At 37.5% G+C, this 8,237-nt stretch overlaps 1 long non-coding RNA gene across 1 annotated transcript in view; it reads right to left on the reverse strand.

Moving 5' to 3' along the window:
• LOC139362745 (uncharacterized) overlaps positions 1 to 8,237 on the reverse strand; it is a 283,374-nt gene extending 275,137 nt beyond the window's left edge. Inside the window, exon 1 of the long non-coding RNA XR_011622001.1 lies at positions 8,090 to 8,237. This is a non-coding gene — a long non-coding RNA (uncharacterized lncRNA). The remainder of the gene's footprint in view (positions 1 to 8,089) is intronic.

Below are 8,237 nucleotides of genomic sequence, written 5' to 3' on the forward strand. Positions count from 1 at the left end.
CGTATGGGTCCATAGCAACTTCAGTCCTTGCCTCCTCAGAAGAAAGAATTCAACTGAGAGGAATAAAGCAGAAAAAGAGATCAAGGCAAATTTCAGAGCAGGAGTGGAAGTTTATTAAAAAGGCTTTAGAACAGGAAAGAAAGGAAAATTCACTTGGAAGAAAACCAATCAGATGCCTGAAGGTCCAACAGAGAAAAAGAGCTAAAAGAGGGGTCTTTAGCCTTGATCCTAAGACTTTTATACGCTCTCCTCTTTCTCATGATTCTTCCCCTAGGGTGGACTTCCCGCATGCGCAGTGCTTTCCTTACCCTTTGGATCTGGCATGCCAAGCAGTATGTTTAGGAAGTTAAATGAAAGCCCACCTGAGACTTTCTTCCCTTTTCCAGTGGCATGTACCTGGATGTCATACTTTGCCATTTTTGTCTCTTAAAGAGCATCCCCAAGAAGTTGCTTCTCCTTTGGGTCTGTATTCAATTAACGTGTTGAGGTTAACAGGTGTGGACCATCAGGAAATGGTCTCTCTGCTGCCGAACCATCACCAGACATTCCCGGTGGGTTGGTGGAGGGCCCTCTCCTGTCCCGCTCATGCCTATCTACCTGTAACACCAATTAAATTATTCCCACTTTGCAGTGGGAATCTTTAAGATTCTTCTCCCAATCTTTTACCTAAGTACTGTCTGTGGTTGCAAAGTTAGCAGTATATATGACTTGACAATGAGTTTTTCACATTACTTTCTTTGTTTCAGAAAAGGAGAACGTCTTTCGGTATAGACTCCTCTTAGAGGTAAAATTATTTTCAATGGAGTTTTGGAAGGTTCCAGAAATAAGGAAAATTAAAGGGAAGTTGAAATTCATCAACACGGTAAACTAATTTCAGGGAATAAATAACCTTACAGGTAAATAAACAATAGGGTGTATCATTACATGCAAACAGATAAATAATGCAGAAGATTTGCAAGTTCTGAGACACTATCATTAGAAATTATGTTTTGTTTATTTGTTTAATATAGTGGTGGGAAGATGAAATTTAGACTCAGCTTTGTCTCTACAAAATACAAAAACCTAGCTGCGTTTGTTGGTGCATGTCTGTGGTCCCAGCTTCTTGGTAGGCTGAGGTGGGAGGATTGCTTGAGCCCAAGAGGCAGAAGTTGCAGTGAGCTGTCATTGTACCACTGCACTCCAACATGGACAACAGAGCAAGACTCCATCTCAAAAAAAAAAAAAAAAACCTTTAGACTCAGAAGTCATGTCCTTCACACAATGAAAAGTTTTCTCATTAACTAGTCATTTACATTAGGTATATAGCTAATGGGTGCAGCACACCAACATGACACATGTATACATATGTAACAAACCTGTGCATTGTGCACATGTACCCTAGAACTTAAAGTATAATTTTTAAAAAAAAGAAGAAAAAATTTCTCTAATAAATCGCAGCTGCTGCAAAAACATTTTAAAAAGACTATTAACCTAATGGAAAGGGATTTGAACAGATAGTCCACAAAACAAAAATAGTTCTTCACTATAAGAAATTCTCTATAATGCCCCACTGCACTCATAATACAATCAGATCATTGAAAATTAAAACTACAAAAAGGACAATTTGGCAATATCTATCAAAACTACAAATGTACACATCCTTTTACCCAACAGCATAACAGCCTCACTTCTTAAAATGTATCCTTAACATGTATACTCCCACATGAGTAATGACTTATGTTTAAGGCTTTTATAGTGTAGCATTTTTTACCATGATAAAGGATTTAAAACCATTTCAATGCCTATCAGTAGGGACCTTGTTTAGATAAGTAATGATTCCCTCAATGTAATACCATTAAGCTGTTTTTCAAAAAATTGATGATGAGTTATTTACGTATAGATCTGAAATAATTTCTACACAAATTAATAAGTGAAAAAAATAAGGTGCAGAATAAAGTATACAGCATATGAGTACTGGCATCAAAATGATATAGGGAGCTTCTATTCACTTGTATATGGAATAAATACAAGCATATATTGCATAGAATGTCTCTACATGAACAGCCAAGGAATTAATATTATACTAACAATATTATCCCAGAAGGAATATGGGGGTGGATGGAGGACAGATATTACAGGGAGGTTTTTCTCTGCATAGCCTTTGTGCCTTTTAATGTTAAAGATATAAAAGTACTGCATATTTTCCAAATTAAATAAAAACTAAAGTTTAAAACAAATCTACACTTGTGCCCAGCCTCCCCTAGAGTTATTTTAATTCTTGTAATACTCCCTATTTTATAGAGTAATTTTAATTCTTGAAATTTCCCTATTTTATAATTTCTCTATCAGTAAATTATACTTCTTGCCTGCCACACATTATTACAGGGAACCAATGAGACAATGAATAGCAGGACACCTGTATAAGGTACTACACGAATGCAAAAGGAAATTGTGTCTATACAAACAGTATTGACTGAGCCTGGATTTCTGCTAAGAAATATATACCTTGTATGCTAATACTTTTGTTGAAATCAATGCTGAAGGCTGAAAATTTAAGAATGTTGCACAAATTCTAACCCATTTATTTTCTAATTGTTTATTCTAGTTCCTAAGAATGATGTTTAACTTTTGTCACAAATAGGAATTCACTGTTACTCAATATTCAAAAATACTTATGTGTAACTCAAACAATCCATTTAATGCACTAAGAAAGCTTGCAGTCTCAAAGAACTCTACTGTATTTTCTTACAAGTGAGAGAACTTTTATAAAATAAGCAGTTATCCAAATCATGATAATATATACAATAAATGCAAATTTGCATACATCTAATTTGTCCAAGGAGAGATAAAGACCCCATATATATTCTAGAATGGGAATGTTAGTAGGATTTCTTTGGCCAATGACTGTTGACTCATGATATCTGCTTGAATCACTGTTAAATAGGATTCTGAGGTGAAGTTTGGATTTTGTGGGAAAGAATGTTGCAATAACTACATGTACCACGTACGTGAGAGTGAGGGATGGTGAGACGGGCCAGGAACAGTCGTACCTGCTTTATGTGTTTCCACGCGTTTCCCCTTCCTTCTTCCTTTCTGCCCTTCCTTGCCATATTTTTTCTGTTCTACAAAAATGTTTCTGAGCTTACATGATAGAAGGTTTAGGCAGCCTGGTATGGGGAAAGAAAGGGTGTTGCTTTCCTTGGAATTCCCTAGTGAGAGGAAAGGATGAGGCAATGAAAGAAGAACTCATTGGGAGACCAGCTAGATGCTTTCAGCACTGGTTGTTGAACTAAAATTTGAGAGGATAGGAAAGACAAAACACAAGCTAATTCATGTCAATATAACTAGACCATATTTACATATAATCTAATCAAGGAAGTTCAAGACCTGTTCAAACAGCAGCTCATTTAAATCAATATCAGATTCCACATTACGTGAATGATCTCTTTGTGCAAGTTTCTGTGCCAGGAGATAAAGGAGATCTCAACAGTATTTGTGACTCATGTAAGCTTTCAATATGACAAAACAAACATGAGATACTTTGAAAAATTCAGAATAGCAATAAAAGCGTAGTGAACTGTTAAATATGATGCACCAACAACTGGAATGCTTCAGCCAGATACATATAGTCAGACCCAGCTTTACAGAGTGTATCAATATGAACAGGCCTTGGAGAATGGATAGGATTTGCCCAAGTAGGAGGGGTACAAAGGGGTTACTGAAGATAAGTTAAAACAAAAATAAGTTTGGAAAAATAGATCACGATTTAACCTTGATTGTTGAGCTAAGGAGCTTGGTTTTCCACAATAGGTCATAAAAATCCTTTGAAGATTTTTAACCAAGATAATGAAATCTTCAAAGTACTGGTTTAGGGAGGGCTACACAGATCAGAGGAGGATCAAGAAATTTGTTCTGGGTACATCAATTAGGTTGGTGTTGGAATTGTCCTGGCTGAGGTGATAAAGGTCTGAATGAGGGTGATAGCACTGAAAATGGAAAGGAGACACAGATTATGAAAATGCACTTAGAGAAATATTGGAGAATAAAGTTAGACAGGACATAACAACTGTTGAATATGGGAGTTAAGAGATATTAAGGAGTCAAGGTTAGTATATTAGGAAAATAAGAAAAGCCTAACAAAGCTGTCTCAATTGCAGTCAGGACCCCTCCTGCATGCACAAATACACTCAGTGCTTTTTGTCTGCCATAATATTTATTATTCAGTGTTGTGGTCACTGTTTACTTACCCACGTCCCTGACTTGACTGCAAACTGCTAAAGCCTAAAGACTATGTTCTGTTTGTGGCATAGCTGGTACAAAAATGTTCATATGCATGCAAAATGAAATGAAGGAAGAGAGAAAGGGAGGGAAAGGAAGTATTTGTTTTAGAGGGATAGATGAGAAATGGAATTTTATACATGGAGAGATAGAAGTAACAGTATATTATTCAAACTAATACATATATATTTTATTTAACTTGATTAATTTTTTCAAAGGTTACCTTTATTACTGTCCACTCAGTGCAACCCATAGTACTGCATAACCCAAACATATATTCTCAATACCAAGGTTCTACTAGAAGACCATCTCTTTCCAGTCATGACTCCCTGGTCCCATCTGAGGAAAATTCATGTTGAGTAGCCATAATCCAAAAATCGGAAAGTGGAAGTGCTCCAAGATCAGAAACTTTTTGAGTATCAACATGATGCTCAAAGAAAATTCTCATTGGGGCCTTTTGGCTTTTGGATTTTCAGATTAGGGATGCTCAACTGGTAAATATAACACAAATATTCCAAAATCTAATAAAATCCAGAATCCCAAACACTCGTGGTTCAGAGCATTTCAGATAAGGAATACTCAACCTGTATTTACTTTACTAATGTGTTCAAACATCCCAGCAAGGCTTCTGGAGAGCTATTTAGTAACAATAACTAAAGCCTTAAAATGTGCATGTGTTTAATCCCCCAACTGAAGGTTAAAGAGTGCATTCTAGGTGAATAAATGTGGTTGCTTGAAAAAGATGACTAAGGGAATGCTTACCACATAGAATTTCATAATAACAAAAGGTTCTGGGGATTGGCTAACTTAATTACAGACTATCTATACAAAGGAATTCTTTATAATCATTACAAATGATGATGTAGCAAACTATCAAATAAAAAGATGCTCTCTAATCAGTGACAAGAACAAATTATAAACTACAAAAGGAACACAATATAATCTCCTTTTGGTGATACTATAATATTGTCAAAAGATTATATAGTAAAACATTAAGAGTGGATACCTCCGGGTTGTCTACGTGGGTAGTATGTATTTGTTTTACTTTTTATTTTCTTTCCAGTTTCTTCAATAAGCAACTATATCTTTTGCAACAACCCATATTTTAAATGCCAAGTGAACACAGACTTTGTTATATTTACTTTTGTATGTCCAGACATAGTACAAGCATTACACAGAAGTGTTCAGTAATGGTTGAATAAAGAAAATATATTAAATATAGGTTACTATTTAGCTATAAGTCAAATACAATTAATATATAATATAAATACAATAAATACATTATTTAAGGTAAGAGTTATGGCAATCACCATTACGGAAAGTAGCAATATGTCACCAACATGACCAGTCTCTGAAGAAACATGTTCACACAGGTTGGGCCTAGTAACTTGCAGCTAAAGGAAGAAAATTACTAGGTGGCTGGAAATAGAGCCAGTAACTCAGCTAAGGAGGGCAATGAGTACACTGAGCTGCAAGAGCTACACCCTCACCTGAGGGTCTAAGAAATCCAGGCTGTGGGCCAGTAAGACTGACTCAACCTTCCTTCACCTGTCTTCTGAAATTTAAGTTAAAAAAAACCCTCCTCTTCTGTGAGCCCTTGCTATGGTCTGTATATTTGTGTCCCATTAAAATTTATATGCTGAAATCCTAACCCCCAAGGTGATGGTATTAGAAGGTGGGGTCTATAGGAAGCGATTAGATGAGGTTTAAGACTAGTTCCCTTATAAATCCGACCGCAGAGAGATCCCTAGCCCATTTCAGCATCTGAGGACACAGCTAGAAGGTGCCATCTACGAACCAGGAAATGGGATCTCACTGGATACCAAATCCGATGCTGCTTTGCCCTTGGAACTCCCAGACTCCAAAATTGCGAGAAATAACATTTCTGTTGTTGATAAGCCACCCAGTTTATGGTACTTTGTTACAGCAGCCTCAACAGATTAAGACGGCCCTGATCAGTGGGCTCCTTTCATGCAGCCAACGTGGGCACTTACAACACTTCACTGGGCAGAAGACTTTTTTTCACAGAGGCACTGTGGTCGGAAGGAGCTTTTGGATTTTAAATAAGAGACAACTCTGCCACTAACAGTGCATGTGTACTTTAGTAAGCCACATTTTCTGGCTTTACCGGATAAGTATGAATTATAAAAATAGCCCTGTCATCACAAGATTGAGGATAAAATGAGAAAATGACTAAAAAAATTAAGAAATGCAATAACTAGGTGTTAAACTATAAAATATATTATTTTTATTCCTGGTGATTCATTAAGTTTTACCATAAAATCAGCCTCCACTATAATCCCAGTACTTTGGGAAGCCAAGGCAGGTGGATCACTTGAGGTCAGGAGTTGGAGGTCAGCCTGACCAACATGATGAAACCCTGTCTCTATTAAAAATACAAAAATTAGCTGGGCGTGGCGGCAGGCACCTGTAATCCCAGCTACTCAGGAGGCTAAGGCAGGAGAATTGCGTGAACCCAGGAGGCAGAAGTTGCAGTGAGCCGAGATCGTGCCATTGCACTCCAGCCTAGGCGAGAGAGTGAGACTTTGTCTCAAACAAATAAAAACAAAATAAAATAAAATAAATCAGCCTCCAGAGAAGATTGGATTTCATACCACAGTAGTGTCAGAAGAAAGATATTTCATGATGGTGTTAATGTAGTTCCACTTGAAGCAGCAAACAAATGCCACTGGCCCTACCTATCTACCTACCTCCACAGCAGACTATGAGACAAGAGACCGGGGTAAGATTGACAACCAACCTCGAGTGCTCTGTTCTGCTCTGTGTATTAATGACGTCGGTTGTTGGGCTCGTTTATGAGAATGGGACTTGGCAGTCCTTGCATGCTGGCATCAAATCAGATCCCCCCAGAGCTGCACACCTACTGTGCTGCATACATCTCTCTCTATCCAGACTTATCTTGCTCATAATGATTAATAAATCAACACATCAGCCTAAACTGTGATTTCAGTGAAGGCAAGATCCACGTACTCAGCTTTGTATCTTCAGTTCACATCAGAATAACTAGAATGCAGTAGAGGCTTAATAAATGTGAGAAACAAGACAGGGTCCAAAAATTCATGAGGCTTCATTTCCATATCATAAACTGTATTTTTGACTGAAGTGTTTGTTCAATTACCTTTATCTGCCTGCCATCACACCTCACTGCCAGATGAGGCTTTGAAAAATTGGGTGGATCTTTTCCAGCGTCTCCAGATTAGCAATCATGTTTAGTTACTTGTATACTTTTTCTATACAGAAAATATTAACATGTTTTGGGGATTCAGCAGGTACAAATGGACTGTTAAATAGAAGAGCATATGCAAATGTATTTAAGACACTGCACTGAACCCAGCCAAGCTTTCTCAAATGATGATAACCATGAATAGGAGTGTTAACAACTGGAACAGCAGGGTATGGTTTTGCTTAACTTCCTTATCTAGTAACAGGTACCAATAGTTGACAGGAATACGTGTTGCATTACATACTCATTTTCATATTATCTAATTTCCAACATCTTTTATTCTCACATTGGTAGCAGACAGCAACCCCTTCCACATAGCCATGTACTATTTTATGAAGAAACCCAGAAGGAAGGAGGGAATAAAATAAGTAAATGTGCAGAAAAAAATATGAAATGACTACGTATTTGTTGATTAAAATAAAATGCATGAGCTGGGTGTGGTGACTCACGCCTGTAATCCCAGCACTTTGGGAGGCCAAGATGGGTGGATCACAAGGTCAGGAGATTGAGACCATCCTGACTAACATGGTGAAACCCTATCTCTACCAAAAATACAAAAAATAATTAGCCAGGCATGGTGGCACGCACCTGTAGTCCCAGCTACTCGGGAGGCTGAGGGAGGAGAATCATCTGAACCCAGGAGACGGAGGTTGTAGTGAGCCGAGATCATGCCACTGCAGTCCAGCCTGAGTGACAGAGTGAGACTCCATCTCTAAAATAAAATAAAATAAAATAA

This window comes from Macaca nemestrina, chromosome 4, assembly GCF_043159975.1.
Source record: "Macaca nemestrina isolate mMacNem1 chromosome 4, mMacNem.hap1, whole genome shotgun sequence".
NCBI classification, from domain to species: Eukaryota; Metazoa; Chordata; class Mammalia; order Primates; family Cercopithecidae; genus Macaca; species Macaca nemestrina.